Below are 20,127 nucleotides of genomic sequence, written 5' to 3'. Positions count from 1 at the left end.
GGGGGCTAGTTAGGAAAGGGAACACTAGGACAACTGTGGATGGAAATGTGCCTACAACAGAGGCAGGCTGGGGAAGGAAGGAAACTGGGGACATTGGTGGAAACTAGTGGATGCTGGTGAAGGGATTGGTGTTGGAACATTGTATGCCTGAGACTCAAATCAATCATAAATATCTCGGTAGCTTTGTCATTCACAGTGATTCAATAAAAAATAAACTTATTACAGGTTGGTCCAAATTCACCTGTTCGAATTTATATGAACATACTTTGAGGTTGTTCTATGTACAAAAAGTTATAGCTTATACATTTGTACATATTCATATTAAAGGCTTTCAAAATAAAAACATTAAACTTATTCTTTATTTTTTGGGGGGAAGGGGTTGGGCCACACCCCAAGGCCACACTCAAGGATCACTCCTGGCAAGGCTTAGGAAACCAAATATGGTGCCAGGGATAGGACTCCAGTTGGCTTTACCTGCTATGTTATCTCTTTGGCCTCCCCCTAAATAAATAAATAAATAAATAAATAAATAAATAAATAAATAAATAAATAAATTTTGCCTTTCAGGTCATACCCAACGATGCTCAGGGTTTACTCTTGGTGGTGGTTGGGGGACCATATAGGGTGCCAGGGATTGAACCCAGGTTGGCTGCATGCAAGGCAAACACCCTACCCGCTGTACTATGACTCCGACCCCTACTTTTTTTATAGATTGCAGAATGTTGAGTTTTATTTATTTATTTTTAATTTTAATTTTTTATTAATGAATCACCGTGGGGGTACAGATACAGGTTTACATAGTCTCGTGCTTTTGTTTCAGTCATTTACAGCTTGAGTATCCCTCCACCAGTACCCGTTCTCCACTGATGACCCCATCATCCCTCCCGCCCCCCACCCTAATCCCCTCCCCACCCCGCCTTATTGGCAGAGCATTCTCCTCTGTTCCCTCTCTCCCTTTGGGCATTGTGGTTAGTAATGGAGGTCTTGGGTGGCCAATGTGTTCAGTCTATAGTCTTCTCCGTGCACGCCTCTCCCATCCCGAACGGGTCCTCCCACCACATTTTTGCTTGGTATTCCCTTCTCTGTCTGAGCTGCCCTTTCCCCCAGCATGTGAGGCTGGTCTCCAAGCCATGGAGCAAATCTGGTACTTATTTCTGTTATTCTTGGGTGTTAGGCCTCCATTCTGTTGTTTTATATTCCGCAGATGAGTGCAATTCTTCTATGTCTGTCTCTCTCTTTCTGACTCATTTCACTTAGCATGATACTTTTCATGTTGATCCACTTGTATGCAAAGTTCATGACTTCATCTTTTCTGACAGCTGCATAGTATTTGACCCCTACTTTTTAAGAAAATGAATGCCTGATTTCTTCCCCGTGGCTGATCCCCTTCTTTAACGTCTTCAACTGCAGGAACTAGACACTTCCGGAGCAGTCCAGAGATCCACAAGCAGAAAGACAGAGCAGAATCCATAAATCCACAGTCTGGTGCCCACCTCCCATGAACCGAGACTGGAAGTGCCACCACGGGCATAGAACTGGCCGGATTCTGTGGAAATGAGCCCCATGGTGCCAGAGAATGCTCCTGCGATGAACTACCTCCAAGTTTATATTCTCCCGATGATGAATCACAGCTGTGGCTCTGCTTTGATCCCTTTACTTAAGATACACAGACTCAGGAGTCCAGTGAATACCCATTTGTTAAAATAAAAAAATGCCTCAAACTTCAAAGCGAAACTTACATTTCCCAGGCCCCTGAGTATTAGCAGAAGAAAGAAGAGCGGTCTCTGTTTTGTAGCAACTCTTCCTCAGAGAAATTAGCGGAATTCCATATCCTTCTGCTGCTCTCAAGGGCTCTCAGCTGTGTCTCATTTCTATTCCCTGTGCTCCTTCCAGGCCCTCCCTTCCCAGCCTCTCACAGTCAGCTTCCCTTCTCCAGGCCCCGCCCACATACCACACAGCCCAGGTGAGTAATCCATGTAATGAACCTAGACTGCATGTCACTCGTGATCACCATGAAAGATCCAGGGAAACAAGTGAGCAAAATCTTTCCTCGTGAAACCGTGCATATGAGTGGACAGGCTATCAATAAGCAACAAATTTTTTTTCTTTTTTTGCTTTTTGGGTCACACCTTCTCTGAAAAACCTGGCGATGCACAGGGGTTACTCCTGGCTCTGCACTCAGGAATTACTCCTGACGGTGCTCCGAGGACCGAATGGGATGCTGGGAATCGAATCCCGGTCGGCCACGTGCAAGGCAAACACCCTACCCGCTGTGCTATCGCTCCAGCCCTAAGCAACAAAGTTTAGACAATGAGTGTTCTAGAGAAGTAATAAAAAGTACTGCAGGGGAAAGAGAGCTAAGGAGTGTGATTCCAGGAGGGGATAGTGGCAGAGCAGCAAGAAGAATCGAGCTTTCTCCATTCAGCATGGTTCTTTGTCTCCTGAAGGCTGCTTCAGGTTGAGCTCTTTCAACAGAGCTTGCTCAGGCTTCCGGTAACATGCCCCCCTCGGTGGCCATTAAACCCTCACATCCAATTGACCCAGATAATCACAAAACACTCCAGGACTCTGAGTGGCTCTAGATCTCGAAACCATACTCCCCTCTAGTTAAGGCTTATGCTTTAAATATTTTTGATGAAGTGGAATTATAAAATAGATACCATTATTCTCACTCGATATTTAACTATTTCATGTTAATAACCTACTTCGGCTCTTCTATATTGTCACTCAAATTCTAAGTTTTAAAATGGAATATTTTTTGAAGATTGTCTTTTACTTGCTTTTTTTTAATTGAATCACCATAAGGTACAGTTACAAAAGTTTCATGTTTGAGTTTCAGCCATACAATGATCGAACATCCATCCCTCCACCAGTGCACATTTTCTACCACCAATGTTCACAGTATCCACCCCCAATCCCAACCCTCCCCTTGCCTCTATGGTAGACAATTTTCCCATACTTATTCTCTACTTTTGGGCATTATAGTTTGCAATACATATACTGAGAGGCTATCATGGTTGGTCCTTTATCTACTTTCAGCACACATCTACTGAACAATTTGCTTATTTTTTGAGAGGGTCATACATTGCAATGTTCAGAGGTTACTCCCAGATCTGTGCTCAGGGATTACTCCTGGCAGTGCTCAGGGGACTATAAAAGATGCTGGGAATTGAACCCAGGTTGACCACGTATGAGGTATGCCCCCTACTCCCTGGACCCTAAGATCATCTTTATTTTTTTTTCTTTTTGGTCACATCCCAGCAATGCTCAGGGCTTATTCCTGGCTCTGAACTCAGGAATCACTCCTGGAGGTGCTCTGGTGCTCGGTGGACCATATAGGATGCTGGGGTTCAAACCTGAGTCAGCCATATTCAAGGCAAACACCGTACTGGCTAGCTGTATTATTGCTCTGGCCTCCTAAGATCATCATTTTTTTAATGTAGGACTACTAATATTTATTTAGTCACTGATTAAGCTGGCTGAAGTGGGTGTGAACTCCACATTACTTTAAAATGTTTTTTTTAATTGAATATCCGTGAGATATACTGTTACAAAGCTGTTCATGATTCAGTTGCAGTCATACAATGATCCAACACATACCCCTCAACCAGCTCTACCAGTGTACATTTTCCACCACCAATGTCCCCCATTTCCCTCCCACCATCTTCCCACACCCCACACCCTATCAGTCTCTCTCTATGGCAGGTACTTTTCTTCTTTCTCTCTCTCTCTTCTTTTCTTTTGTGCATTATGGGTTGCAATACAGGTACTAAGAGGTAATCGTGTTTCTTTAGGGCATTCAATATTTTTACCTAAGATCATATTTTAAGGCAAATCCCCACCCTCACCATAATGAATTTCAGCATCTCCATCCATTTACCTTGCCCTCTTATCATTTTTCTGTGAAGACATCAGGTAGTGGTTATGTTTGGTGAGAAACACACCATCCACGCTTACATCTGAACTGCTTTGCTTCTTAGGTATATGAAAATGTAGCATATTGGAATATTGCTTAATATCTGCCCCTTAAGGTCCTTCTCTGAAAAACAGAAATAACAGTTGCTGGGAGGATTAACTGAGATAAAGTTTGTAAAGTCTGTGGCACGTAGTACTTAGCACAAGGAAACGGAGCCTGCCTCGGCCAGGTCAAAGGGAGGAATGCCTAATAGCACATCCTCTTATGCTCAGGCAACATACAGTGGTCATGGAAAATAACAAGAAGTAAACTTTTATTGTTGGAAGCGATTGAGGTTTAGGAGTTGTTAATGAAGCATAACCTACCCCTAACTGGCTATCATAGAAATTGCTATTGTACATCAGGCACACTGTAACAAAAACTAAGAAGAATGATTTTAACATAGTGGTCTGTTGGTGGGTGGCAAAGAAATAGATATTGAATGCTGAAAAAGAGAAATTTTCTGTTATGCATAGGCAAAGTTTATTAAAAAGATAGCTGGTTGGGCCAGAGAGACAATATAGGGTTTAAGGCATTTGCCCTGCGTGTGTCTGACCCAGTTCAATCCCAGGCACTGAGTACTGCCAGGAGTAATCTCTGAGCACAGAGCAGGTATGGTTAAAAATACAGAAAAAAAAACTTGTACTCGCTCCAGACAAAATCCACGTAATAATTGAACCTGCTTATTTCTTTTATTTTGTTTTTGGGCCACATTTGGCAGTGCTCAGGGGTAACTCCTGGCTCTGCACTCAGGGATTACTCCTAGCAAGCTCGAGGGGATTGAAACACCCACCCCTACCCCAACCCCACCAAACCAGCTGCATGCAAGGCGAGCGCCCAACCTATTGTACTATCACTCTAGCCCCAGAGCCTGCATATCTAGATGGGGAAGGCGATGTAAAACTAATGCTAATGAAATGTTTACTGTCAACCAAGAGTTGAAGATTTGCAAGAAGAAATTATAGTAACTCCTGGGTGTCAACTAATGTTCCTAGACTTTGAGCTGGGTGTTTTGTCAAAATTAATGAACTTTGGGGCTATGGATCTTGGACATACAATGAGAAAATTTTGCATTTATAAAGGTTCATGAACACTACTAATAATCTCCAAAGGTGTCTAGTGTTACTAATTGTCATGTGGCAGAATATCACTTTCCAACCCCCTTTATTTTAAGTACTATATAAAAAAGTGAAGTTAAGTCAAAGAAGTGAACCACAGTGCTTTTAAAGTCCCATTAATTTGATGCCTTAAAAAGTTGAGGCACAGTGTATTGGGTAAGGTGTACTTTGTACCCACAGCCCACCCAGGTTCAATTTCTAGCACTGCATATTGTACCCTCAGCCCCACCAGGAGTGATTCCTGAACACAGAGCCAGGAGTAAACCCTGAGCACAGCTGGGTGTCATCTCCAAATCAAAAATTAATTAAAAATTAAGAAACTGATGATCTCTCCAAGGCAGCAGGAAGCCTGGATGGATTTTTATAAAGAACAGTAACATAGAGGCTGGAGCGATAGCACAGCGGGTGGGGCGTTTGCCTTGCATGCGGCCGACCAGGGTTCAATTCCGAGCATCCCATATGGCCCCCCAAGCATTGCCAGGAGTAATTCCTGAGTGGAGAGCCAGGAGTGACCCCTGAGCATTGCTGGGTGTGACCCAAAAAGAAAAAAAAAGAGCAGTAACATAAGATGGGCTGAACAGAGTTGTACTTTCCGTCAAAATTTCAAATAGGGCCCTTTTTCATGTGCCTTTTGGCCATTCGTATTTCTTCCTTGGTAAAGTTTCTGTTCATTTCTTCGCCCCATTTTTTGATGGGGTTGGATGTTTTCTTCTTGTAGAGTTCAACCAGTGCTTTATATACCATTGATATCAACCCCTTATCTGATGGGTATTGTGTAAATATCCTTTCCCATTCTGTGGATAGTCTTTGTATTCTGGTCACTGTATCTCTTGCGGTGCAGAAGCTTTTTAGTTTAATGTAGTCCCATTTGTTGATCTCTGTTTTTACTAGATTGCTTAGTTCCGTGTCACCTTTGAAGATACGTTTATCTTCAATATCGTGGAGGGTTTTGCCGACCTTGTCTTCAATGTACCTTATGGTTTGTGGTCTAATGTTGAGGTCTTTAATCCATTTTGATCTGACTTTTGTGCATGGTGTCAGGTCAAGGTCTAAACCCATTTTTTTGCATGTGGTTGTCCAGTTGTGCCAGCACCCTTTGTTAAAGAGGCTTTCTTTGCTCCACTTCACATCTCTTGTTCCCTTATCAAAGATTAGATGATCATACATTTGGGGTTGTGTGTAGGGATATTCCACCCTCTTCCATTGGTCTACGGCTCTGCCTTTGTTCCAGTACCATGCTGTTTTAATTGTTACTGCTTTGTAGTAAAGATTGAGGTTGGGGAGGGTGATGCCTCCCATCATCTTTTTCCCAAGAATTGTTTTAGCTATCCTTGGACGTTTGTTATTCCATATGAAATTTAGGATTGCTTGATCCATTTCTTTGAAGAATGTCATGGGTATACTTATAGGGATCGCATTGAATCTGTATACGACTTTAGGGAGTATTGCCATTTTGACAACATTGATTCTCCCTATCCACGAGTAGGGTATATGTTTCCGTTTCCTCATGTCCTCTTTGATTTCATGGAGTAGCGTTTTGTAGTTTTCTTTGTAAAGGTCTTTTACTTCCTTGGTTAAGCTGATTCCGAGGTACTTGATTTTCTGGGGCACGATTGTGAATGGGATTGCTTTTTTCATGTCCCTTTCCTCTGCCTCATTGTTTGCATATATGAAGGCCATGGATTTTTGGGTATTGATTTTGTAGCCTGCAGCTCTGCATCACTAATCATCAGAGAGATGCAGATCAAAACAACCATGAGATACCACCTCACACCACAGAGATTAGCACACATCCAAAAGAACAAAAGCAACCGCTGTTGGAGAGGATGTGGGGAGAAAGGGACCCTTCTTCACTGCTGGTGGGAATGCCGACTGGTTCAGCCCTTCTGGAAAACAATTTGGACGATTCTCAAAAAATTAGATATTGAATTCCCATTTGACCCAGCAATACCACTGCTGGGAATATATCCCAGAGAGGCAAAAAAGTACAATCGAAACAACATCTGCACATGTATGTTCATCGCAGCACTGTTTACAATAGCCAGAATCTGGAAAAAACCCGAATGCCCCAAAACGGATGACTGGTTGAGGAAACTTTGGTACATCTATACAATGGAATACTATGCAGCTGTTAGAAAAAAGGAAGTCAAGAATTTTGTAGTTAAGTGGATGGGCATGAAAAGTTTCATGCTGAGTGAAATGAGTCAGAAAGAGAGAGACAGACATAGAAAGACTACACTCATCTATGGTATATAGAATATCAGAGTGGGAGACTAATACCCAAGAACTGTAGAAATAAGTACCAGGAGGTTGACCCCATGGCTTCGAGGCTGGCCTCACGTTCCGGGGAAAGGGCAACTCAGAGAAGCGATCACCAACTACATTGTAGTCGAAGGCCATGTGGGGGAAGGGAGTTGCGGGCTGAATGAGGGCTAGAGACTGAGCACAGCGGCCACTCAACACCTTTATTGCAAACCACAACAGCTAATTAGAGAGAGAGAACAGAAGGGAATGCCCTGCCACAGTGGCAGGGTGGGTTGGGGGGGAGATGGGATTGGGGAGGGTGGGAGGGACGCTGGGTTTACGGGTGGTGGAGAATGGGCACTGGTGAAGGAATGGGTTCCCGAACTTTGTATGAGGGAAGTATAAGCACAAAAGTGTATAAATCTGTAACTGTACCCTCACGGTGACTCTCTAATTAAAAATAAATAAATTATTAAAAAAATTTCAAATAGGGCCAATGATTTTAAACACAAATGCACAAGTCTGAACACATGAAATTTGATCAAAATATTCCAAATCAATATAATATAACATAAAGGTGAATATACCCTTTTGTTTAACTCTAAATATCTGTAACACACTCAGATTATCATTAAATATTTTGGTGTGCATTTTTCCAGCTCTTTGTTATGCATCTACTTACAGACAGACAGACATACACATTCACACACATCCACACATGGATAGGATATTTTTGCATTGATTGTACAATAGCTATAACAAAATGATTGTATTATAAGTAATCTAATGTGCTTATACTCTACAATATTTTGTTGGTGAACAGTTAGGATATTCCAGTATTGCATAAATTGTCTTGCAAAAAGCTAGTGTAGTTATAAAAAGTCTGTCTCCAGACTGGGTGTGTCTGATGTATGTATCTCTTTACTTTTATCTAACAAAACTGAATTTCATTTTTTTTTCATTTTTATTTATTTTATTGAATCACCATGTGGAAAGTTACAAAGCTTTCAGGCTTAAGTCTCAGTTATACAATACTCAAACACCCATTCCTTCACCAGTGCACATATTCCACCACCAAGAACCACAGTAAACCTTCCCCCCACCCCCCCACCCGACTTGTGTAGCTGATAAATTTCACTTTACTTTCTCTTTACTTTGATTACATTCAATGTTTCAACAAAAAACTCACTATTATTGTTTGGAAAAACTGAATTTCTTTAGTCCCTGTCATTTCATAAAGCAAAATGAATCAGATAGAGACAAAAATGAACCATGCACATATTTTTTTCCCTCTCATCCATGGAATTTGGGTCACAATTCCAGAAGCATACGCAAGCCAAGCTGACTGAGTCATTTGGATGTTGTGTCATAAGTCCACTTTTTTCCCTCAGATTCGGGCTTCCTAGTAATTGCAGTGCCATAACTGAGCGTGTGAAATTATTTCTATGAGACTTCTCATACAAGCTATATGGACAGGATCGGCCAAATTTTTCCTTTATGTCTTGCCAACACTCCATTCCTTCTGTTGTGCCTTTAATTTTATATTGTCAAGATTGTTAACTTTATATTCTACTTCCTCCCATCCCTTCCCCTTGTTGATATTGCAGCGTACTAGGGGGTCAAGGATCATACACTTCGTTGTGGTGCTCCCACATTTGGTTTCAGTGCTCACCAGGGGTCACTTGATTGCAGCAGAGCCAGAGATCACACTCAGTGATGTGGGATCATTCTGGGGATTAAACTCAGGACCTCATGCATACAAGGTCAGCACTTGATCACTAAATCTCATACCTGGGCCTCAATATTCTATTTTTAACCATTTAACCATTTTACCAAATTTAACCTAATTTTTCTGTAATTTCTCTATCGAGTAATTATAAATTTAGAAAACCAACCAACACCTGTGCTGTTAGAACATAATAGTATTATGTAATTGTACAAGGTTACTATAAAATAATACATATTATGGTAGTAGCATTTTTAACTTAGAGCAGAGTTGTATCTAGGAATAGTTGTGTCTAGCTAGAAATTCTTTTCCTTCTCTAATGTCATAACAATAATACTGAAAAGGAAATATCCTAGAACATTGCCTAGGAGTTTATTCTTTAAGCTCTTATCAAAAGCTTTTACCATATACTGAAGATGCTAGTTCTCTATTTATCCTTTCAGTTTCCTTTATTTCCTGCAGATCTTGCTGAGGTATTATTTTCTCCTGCTTTTGTCTGAAATAGTTGTTCTTGCAGCCAATTGCACAGCCACACTCCTGGAATATTCTTGTCTGCTCTCTCAGATTAAAAATAATGCTTTCCAAATTTCATTTCCTTGTTTGTCTTAAATTACTTCCTAATTTTTCAAAAATATAACCTCAAGTGACCTCTCAAGAAACAGTTACAAGAGGTTCATTTTAGTTTATTCCAAAGTATAAAAATTAATAATAATACCCAGTCCCTTTCCCCTCCCGGGAGTGGGGTCAAATGTTCCAGGCTTATAATTACAGGTTTTTTTTGAGAACCACACACCTAGTGGTTCTCAGGGCTTACTCCAGGCTCTGTGCTCAGGGAACAGTCCTGACAGTGATTGGGGGACCATATGGTGAGCCAGGGATGAAACCCCAGTTGACCTCGTACAAAGCAAGCACCCTACCCACTGTACTATCTCTCTGCTCCCTAATTACAATATGGTCTATCAAGTGAGTGGTCTCCAATTTGAAGCTATCCAGGAGCCCACCAAGAATAGCTTCATTAGATCAATACCCAATTTCCTCCACTCAGCAAATTCCAGATAACTTAGAAGCTTTGTGTAGTAACCAGGGTCAAAAACTAAATATAACAATGAAAGTTGCTCCTGCCATTTGTATTGCTTCAGAAATTACAAAGGGGAGAGAGAGACTTATTGTCACACTCTTCTAGAGTTTATATTCCCATACAATAAATCTTGACCAATGAGAAAAAAGGAATTCTCTGGGAAGATGGTTATAAATTCCTACCCCTTTCTCTCCTTCTTAGACTAAAGGTATAGTTCCTTTTGGAACCTTTTCAGAAAATGACCCATATACTTCACATACATGTGTATTGAGTATGTGGTTCATTGTGAATCAGTGCCCAGTGAATTATGCTTGACATTTAGAGTTTCACATTTCTGAGCTTCACTTCACCTTATCTCATCCTGACCACCCTGGGCTTATACTATCAAGTAAAATATCAGCCCTTTAATCCTTGTTTCAGACTTGCACTTTCTAGAGGACCTAAGCTGAGACAGCTAAGTGCAGAGTGATAAGTTCAGTATAACTTCCAAGAAATTCTTTAGTTCAGAGACTTTTACCTCTAGTATTGCTAGTATCAGTTTTATTCTGGCTACTTTATGGGTTAAATATTTTGATTCATTTTGTTCTAATTTCTCTTCTCTGAAAACTGTTGTAATCTTGTATTACTGGTAATGCTTTGAGTTTGCAATTGTGTATTTATATATGAAAATTTGTTTTCTATGTACTGGTTGCTCAGCAGACCCTATCAGTCTGACGACTTCTGTCATTTAGCTCAGATAAATTCCTTAATTTTTTTTAAATTAAAGAGCCATGATTTACAAAATAGTGGTGTTTTTAGGCACACAATAATTCAACACCAATCCCACTACCAGTGTCAAATTCCTTCCACCAGTGTTCCCAGATTCCTTCCCCATCCTAATTCCCACTCTACCCCCATCTGTCAACTTGACAGGCACACTAAAGTTTCAGTGGTTGCTCTTAGACTACATGTTTTAGCTCTGTTAAATCTGTGTTTCGGATATATGGCTCTACCCCTCACTCATATCGCTAGTATAACTGAACTCCTGATACTTCTCATTCTCTTCCTCTCTCCTTGATTTCTTTCTTCCTCTGTCCTCCTCTCTAAACACTGGGGTCAGGGATGATCTAAGCATCTCCCTTTTACTACAATGCATTTCTTCATCGAGTATTCTATACTCCATAGATAAGTGAGATCATCTTGTGTTTTGTCTTTCTTCTTTTGCTTACTTCGCTCAACATGATATCTTCCACTTCCAACCAGGTCGCAGCAAATTGCATGATTTCATTGTTCCTTGAAGCTGCATAGTATTCCATTGTGTATATATACCACATCATCATTACCCATTGATTTGTCATTAGACACCTCAGTTGATTCTGTATTGTAGCTATTGTACTGAGTGTAGCAATAAATAATGGTGTTCATATGTCCTATGTTTTTGGTTTTGGTTTTTGCATATGTTCTTTTGAGAGGGTGATCTTATGTCTTGGGGATAGATGCCCCAAAGTGGAATTTCTGGGTCATATGGAATCTCAATTCTAAGTTTACTGAAAACTTTCCATACTGTTTTCCACAGGGGTTGTACCAGACAACATTCCCACCAGCCATGGATGAGAGTTCCTTTTTCACCACATCCCTGCCAAGACAGATTGTTCCTGCTATTTTTGATATGTGCTATTCTCACTGGTGTGAGATGGTATATCATTGTCGTCTTGATTTGGATTCCTCTGATGATAAGTGATGCTGAGCATTTTTATGTGCCTACTGGCTGCCTGTCTTCCTCTGTTCATTTCCTCTCACCATTTGTTGATGAGATTATAGAATTTTTTTGAGGGGGGGTTACACCTGGCGATGCTCAGGAAGTTATTCCTGCCTCTGTACTCAGGAATTACTCCTAGTGATGCTCAGGGGACCATATGGGATGCTGGAGATCAAACCTGGGGTGATGACATGCAAAGCAAGTGCCCTACCTGCTGTACTTCGGCCCTTGGTTTTAGAATTATTTTTGTTGTTGCTGATTTTTGTGAGTACTTTATATATCCTGGATACCAAACCTTTATCTGCTGTGTTGAATGCAAATATTCTCTTCCCATTCAGTTGACTGTCTTTTAGTTTTAGCCCATATTTGTGTGCCTGTTTTTGTCATGCAGTAGCTCTTTGACTTTGTATAGTCCCATTTGTTTTATTTTCGATTTTGTTGCCTCTGCCAGTGGTATCAGATCGTTGAAGGTACCTTTGAAGTCCAAATCTTGAAATGTTCTGCCTATATTTTCCTCAATGCATTTTATAGCTTTAGCTTAGATAAATTCCTACAATTTCTTTTGCTACTTCTCTCCCACTGTTACTGCTATATCAGTACTCTCTTTCCGGAACTCTCATTGGTTGAATGATGACATCTACAGTTTTCAGTTCTGTGTACCACTATTAAAAAATAAAAGTTAAGGAGTGCCCTCTCTTCCTTCCTCCCTCCCTTTCTTTTGTTTTGGGGATACTCCTAGCTCTGCTCAGAGCTTATTCCTGGCTCTGCTCTCAGGGATCACTCTGGTTGGGGCTCAGGGGATCACATGGGGTGCCGGAGATCAAACCTAGGACAGCTATGTGCAAGACAAGCGCCCTACCTGCTGTATTATCTCTCCAGTCCCCACATTTTATTTTCCACAGTTCTAAATTAAACTAGGGTTACTCCCTGCAATGCTCATTATAGCAGCACGGGCCTGACCATTCACACTCAGGATGGCAGAGAGTAGTTTGTCTGGTGGTGCTTTTCTCCCTTGTATCTGGTGTGTCCATGTCCACAGTGTCTGTTTTTTTTTTTTTTTTCAGTATAGGTGTTCAGCTTCCCAGGCAATAGCTTCCTTACATTGTCCTGTCTTGGGTCTCTTCCACCCCAGTTTAAAAATTACCACTTCATTTTTTCTAACAGCTGCATAGTATTCCATTGTATAGATGTACCAGAGTTTCTTCAACCAGTCATCTGTTCTAGGGCACTCGGGTTTTTTCCAGATTCTGGCTATTATAAACAGTGCTGCAGTGAACATATAAGTGCATATGTCACTTCGACTATACTTTTTGGCTTTTCTGGGATATATTCCCAGCAGTGGTATTGCTGGGTCAAATGGGAGCTCAACCTCTAGTTTTTTGAGAATCGTCCATACTGTTTTCCAAAAGGGCTGAACTAGCCGGCATTCCCACCAGCAGTGTAGAAGGTCCCTTTCTCCCCACATCCTCTCCAACAGCGGTTGCTTTTGTTCTTTTGGATGTGTGCTAGTCTCTGTGGTGTGAGGTGGTGTCATGACGTTTGCATATAAGTGGATCAACATGGAAAGTATCATGCTAAGTGAAATGAGTAAGAAAGAGAGAGACAGACATAGAAAGATTGCACTCATCTGTGGAATATAGAATAATAGACTATAAGACTAACGCCCAAGAATAGTAGAAATAAGTACCAGAAGATTGTTTCCATGGCTTGGAGGCTGGTCTCTCATTCTGGGTAACTCAGGGAAGGGACCACCAAGTAAAATGTGGTTGGAGGTCATGTGGGGGAAGGGTGAGGCGGGCCGAATACAGACTAAAGACTGAACACAATGGCCACTCAACACCTCTATTGCAAACCACAACACCTAATCAGAGAGAGAGAACAAAAGGGAATTCCCTGCCATAGTGGCAGGGTGGGGTGGGGGGAGACGGGTCTGGGGAGGGGGGGAGGGATGTTGGGTTTACGGGTGGTGGAGAATGGGCACTCGTGAAGGGATGGGTTATTGAACTTTGTATGGGGGAAGCATGAGCATAAAGATGTATGGATCTGTAACTGTACCCTCACGATGACTCTCTAATTAAAAATAAACTAATAAAAAAATGAAAAAATAAAAATTACCACTTCAGGGACTGGAGCAATAGCACAGCGGGTAGGGCATTTGCCTTGCACGCAGCCGACCCGGGTTCGATTCCCAGCATCCCATATGGTCCCCCAAGCACCGCCAGGAGTAATTCCTGAGTGCAGAGCCAGGAGTAACCTCTGAGCATCGCCGGATGTGACCCAAAAAGCAAAATTAATAAATAAGTAAGTAAGTAAGTAAATAAATAAATAAAAATTACCACTTCACTATCCAACTTCTAGGAATATATTGAAATCTTTCACCTGTTGATGATTCTCTACTCTCTTCAAATGGGTGATAATATTTTTGAATGTGCTATTAGGGTCTTGGAAGAGGAGGTGCATTGCTTAGGGCCAATTCATCACCACGAAGTGTGTGCATTTGTCTTTTCCGTGCGGCTGGTGAATTTCATGATTGCTCCGTGGGGTATTTTTTATTCTAAAGGTTACATTCATTTTGGATTCATTTTCGAGCAGTTTGGTCTTTACTTCCAGAAACATTATAGTTCATTGCCATCTCAAAGCAATCAACACTACGTGGAGCTGACCTTTTAGCAGGTCAAAACTTTCTCCTTTCTGAAAATGACTACATTTAAAAACCAAATTTCTAAGCGTGAAAGCTTATTGGCAACAGTACTGTAAACCACAGTGTCAAAAGTTGTAAGAATATAATGTTCCTCTCAGAGAGGCAGGCCAGAGGGTAGGAGGGAAACAGAGGTGGGGCATTGTTGGAGGGAAGTCTGGTAAAAGAATTGGTGTTGAAACATTGTATTCCTGAAACCCAATCATGGATAACCTTGTAATTCATGGTGACTTAATAAAAAACGTTTTTTTTTTAAAAAACCACCAAGAAATTGGAAACCAGAAGACACAGAGTTGTTCTTTAAAGAGAGAAATTTTATTTTTCTCCTTTTGATGAGCCCCCAACTGGAGAAGAGGATGATCGAATAGTTCCATTGACCTTCAAGACCTAGATCTAGAATAACATCATGTCAGTGTGTACCCTGGTGAATTTCCACCAAAACAGATGCTTTCACCATCTCAGAAGACAGTACGCATGAGAGCTGGGAGGAATAGTACAGTGGGTAGGGTGTTTGCCTTGTATACTGTCAAGCTGGGTTTGATCCTTGGCATCTCATCCTGAGCACCGCCAGAGTAATTCCTGAGTGCAGATCTAGGGGTAACCCCTGAGCATCACTGGGTGGGTGAGCAAAAATTTAAAACATAAGAAAGGTAAGATAGCATGACTTTTGCCCCCTTATCAATCAGGCAAGGACCTCTAAAGTTTGCTCTGAAATTTCTTAAGAAGGACAAAGATGATTCATTCCTTATGTTCTGAATCCTCTGAATCCTCCCACCCCCTCCCTGCTCCCCACAACATGATCTGAGTCTAGAAAATGTGACGAAGCTTTTTCTATGTGATTGGGTGGGTCACTTCACTGTCATCCCGTTGCTCATTGATTTGCTCGAGCAGGCGCCAGTAACGTCTCCATTGTGAGACTTGTTGTTACTATTTTTGGCATATCGAATTCGCCACGGGGAGCTTGCCAGGCTCTGCTGTGCAGGTGAGATACTCTTGGTAGCTTTCCAAGCTCTCCGAGAGGGATGGAGAAATCAAACCATGTTCAAGGCAGACGCCCTACCCACTGTACTATCGCTCCAGCCAGAGCGATTGGGTGGGTTAGTGATTTTATTGTTACTTCATTTGGTGTTGCAAGTCTAAAAAAGAGGAAGCAACGTTTAGCAATTGAAGGATGTAACATAACTAAACTCGGTGATTATTAAACATTCTATCATAATTAAAAAATTTATGAAGATCCTTTAAGTTTAATTTCTGTATAAATCAGATTTGCTGTATTGAAGCAGTCTTCTCTGAAAGCATAAGCTTCCTAATATACTTCTGGCTGTTTCCAGAAGTGAGACAGTGCAGCCGCCATGTTATTAGCTAAGATTGAGAAAACAAACTCACAGTGGCCCTAATTTGTATAAATCATCCTTTCAACTTATTTTTGTTCACAAAATACTTTATACAAGCATTTAGTTTCTTCTTATACTTGACAGTATCCTATTATTTTTTTTGCTTTTTGGGTCACACCCGGCGATGCACAGGGGTTACTCCTGGCTCTGCACTCAGGAATTACTCCTGGCGGTGCTCAGGGGACCACATGGGATGCTGGGAATCGAACCTGGATCGGCCACGTGCAAGGCAAACGCCCTACCCGCTGTGCTATCACTCCAGCCTGACAGTATCCTATTTTATTGAAATTTGTTGGTTGGGTAATAATTATTGCTACTAAAATGTCAAATTACAGAAACTATTTTCAAATCACTAGAAGAAGATAATAAATAATTATGAAGACCACAATTTACAAGAATCAAGCCACTAGAATTTTCTTTTTTTCCTCTAAGGAAAATAATTTTGTTTCTTGATAGGTTCTGGCTTACCTTAATTTGAAAGGAAAAATTCGATTATTTGGAATAAATGGTGAAGGAGGAGAACACAGTTCTCTTGTCCCCTTCCCCAAAGATCAAGGATTGGACAGCTATCCATCAACCAAAACAGCCCTAGGAAACATCCATGTCCACTTCAGAAGTTTCAGTAGGGGCTGGAGAGAGTACAGTAGGTACGGTGCTTGCTTTGCACAAGCTGACCCAGGTTCCATCCCTGGCATCCTATATGGTCCCCTGAGTACCACTGGAAGTGATTCCTGAGTGCAGAGCCAGAAGTCACCCCTGAGCATTACAGGTGTGGCTCTAAAACAAGAAGGAAAAAAATAAGTCTCAGTAACCCTGTGGAATAAAAACCAGAGCACAGGAAGAGAAAATTAAAAACACAGGAAGAGAAAGAAAATACAGGAAGAGAAAGAAGACAAATTAATTTTGCTTGCATATCCCACCTCCCAGACTGGCATTGTTCAGCACGAAGAAGGAACTTCCCAGCTAGAAGGAGCTCCTCAATTCAGGGGGAAAAAGCCGGGGCAGTGCAGCTTATTCAGCTTTTTGGCCACTTCTCAAGGTCCTGCTTCTGTTTCACCCCACCCAGACCAAGGACAAAATTAAAATATATTGCACTAGCTAGGAACAAGAAAAGAAAATCAGAGGCTCTTCTAGGAAACAGTATTGACTGATCCAGATTGACTGATCCAAACACTTGCCCTGCAAACTCAGCAGACTTTGTCACTGAGAAACCAGTGAAAAGTCCAGCTGCCTTTTGCAGATTGGCCTGCGTTGGTTCACCCCACAGGTTTTTCATTTGCTGATGTCAGTAAACTGTGTCCCTCCTCCTCCTCCCTTGGCACCTCCCCTTGCAGTGGCAATCAGCCAAGGTTTCTGCTTCTGAGTCAGTGTGGCATATGGTCTCCAGAGTGCCTCCCACCCCCCACTTGAGCCAGCGAGCCTCCTTTTGTGCAAATGTAGGACATCAACCTAGTGCCACCTCCTCTTCTCTACTAGCGTCCACTGCCAGGCTTAAGTACTGGGCTGGCCTTTGAGCTGTGCATCCGCATGTCACTAGTTAGATGCCTGTCATGGTCCTCCACTGCACTGTGCATGCATGGAAATGATAGGGAGGGTGTTTTCTTCACTTTTGAGCACTTGGATAGCCATAACCCCCTGCAACTGCTTGTGGCCCCAATCTGGCCCTGGCTGCATCACTGGCTGTGTACACACACACTTAGCCCTCTAGCCAAGCTCTTGCATGCCCCTTGCCAAGTACCTTCACTAGCATCCACCCCAGCATGTACCCACAGCAGGTTGGGGAAGTATGCAGTCACAAGAGAGCATGTCAACTGCCAGGGTCTCTGCAGCTGCTATTAAGCCCATAGTTGTCCTGGTCCCTACCACTACCATTATGGCTGCCATCAGGCCAACCCCAAGTATTAATATATCGGAATGTGTGCACATAGCCTGCTCTGCCCACCATTGCTGCTTTTATTCCTAGCCATCAGACCTGGAGATATCACTTGAGACAGTCCTTAGGAAGTAGCTGCCACAGGACCCCAAAAGTAGCTGCCACAGATACCCTACAGTGCTCAGGACAGTTTTTAATTCTAGGAACGCCAGCCACCTGAGCAAAAGAGACATAACACCTTCCCATCTGGTCAACCACATGCCGCCCCCGACCCTGTAATCTAGTGTGGCCCCGCCCACAAGCAAAAGGTTTCCTTCTTCCTCTTCCATCTCTTCCTTCCTTCCTCCCTCCCTCCCTCCCTTTATTTCTGCAAAGCTCAGGACTTACTCCTGGCTCTGTGCTCAGGGATCACTCCTGATAGGTCCTGGGGGACTCTATGGGGTGCCCAGGATCATCCACATGCAAGGCGAGCACCTTCCTCACTGTACTATCTCTCTGGCTTTGTGCAAGGCTTTCTTAACTGAAGTCCCAAAAGTCTGGAAGACATGACTGCTCCCTCAAATGCACAGAATTTTCATGTTGTACATTTTACTTAAATAAGACTGAAAAGGCATTCAAATTAAGATAAATAAAAATGAAAATGAGCCCGTGTTTCAAAACCAAGTGACCAAGATGCAACAAGTTTTACATTATCACTATTCCCCCCACTATTCTTAGTACAAAATCTGTACTTAGCACATAGCTTTAAAAATATTCTTGATTGCTCCTACTTGGTCTAACCGGCTAAGGTAGGATAAAATAAAAATGAATTTTTTGCCAGAATGATATGGATTGAATGCTGACAGACATCCACAGGTCATGGGCTAATATATACCTATCACTTAGCCTTTCACTTCAGTTTACCTATCAACAAAACTGGCATCAAATAGCTACATTAAGGTGTCCTGAAGGACTGGATGAAGAATATGTAAAATGTTTGTCATGCTTGATGGTGTTCACTGAATATTTACCATGTTAGCACTCGCTGACTTTCCCTGGAGCCACGTTTCTATGTCTCTATGTCCTCTACATCTTTCTCCATTTCCTCGTGAAAAGTGTAACTGGTTGACTTATTTAAAACAAAGATCAGTACAGAACTCTGTGTGTGTGTGTGTGTGTGTACACATGTACTCACAATCTGACTTGATGACACCAAATAGTAAAGTTAGAACCTAAAAGATGAGTGGAAATAAAATGGGGACTTACATTAGGATTTCTTTGTCTTTGAAATTCTGACTACCATGTGACATGACATTCTGGTGTCCTTTACATCCGTGCTGCGAAGGTCACCAGGACATTAACACAGAAAGTTTTCCTTTCCAAATCCAAAACTTGTGCAGAGTTTGGCATGGCATACACAAAACCACAGCGGACTCTCAAGCCCCATGCAACACTGACAAACTTTGCAATTTGAAGCCACCCTTTAATACCAAGTTCAACTGCAAACACTGAGAGAGCTCATACATTTTAATAGTTTAGCAAATTTTAATCATTATTCTGAGGAGTTGTCGCCCACGGTCCCTCCCCCAACTGTTCAGATAAAACACAAGCATTCAAATTTCATAAAAGCAATATTGCCAAAGCAGGAGAACTAAAAAAAAACTTTGCCTAGCTTTGAGATTAAAAAGCACTGCTTAATTATCTTCTCAGTACCTGTCACTATATTCTAAATACTAAATGCTGAAAGAGCTATTCTGGCAGCTGGAAGCTTTGAAGAAGCAATAAAAAGCAAGCTCTCATCACGACAAGCACCTTTATGCTCATTTTCCCCCCACATCTTATAACCAGGATAACACAGGGAGCATCTCTCTCTCTTTTGGCGTCTATGTCCATGTTAAAGGTGGAAAGCCTGGAGAAATGTTTATAGGGCAACAACTGAAGTTGGTTTTACTCATGCCATGTAGGTTAAAGTGCCAAGATTTTCAGTCTGCTTCTAACTGAGGTTCCCATCCTGCTCACACTTAGGTATAAACAGAGTGAAACTATGAATGCAGAGCCTGTGGCTTAGTCATAGAACAGTTAAAGTTTGTTGAATGGATGAACAGATACCTGAAGTGTGGTGAGAACAGGCTGACCCCAAGTTTTCTAAGCAGGGATGTTCCTAGGATATTTGGGAGTAGGCAACATTCCCATAGCAGGTCTGACTTGTCAAGGCACTGGGCATCCTTCGAGCCAAAGAACAGCTGAGTTTTACTATTTTGTCCTGGGCCCCTGAATATGCCCATTCAGCGTTAACATCTTTGACTACATTTTCAGCTTCAAGA

This window comes from Sorex araneus, chromosome X (genome assembly GCF_027595985.1).
Source record: "Sorex araneus isolate mSorAra2 chromosome X, mSorAra2.pri, whole genome shotgun sequence".
Taxonomy (NCBI): domain Eukaryota; kingdom Metazoa; phylum Chordata; class Mammalia; order Eulipotyphla; family Soricidae; genus Sorex; species Sorex araneus.
Note: the sequence above shows the minus strand (reverse complement) of the source record.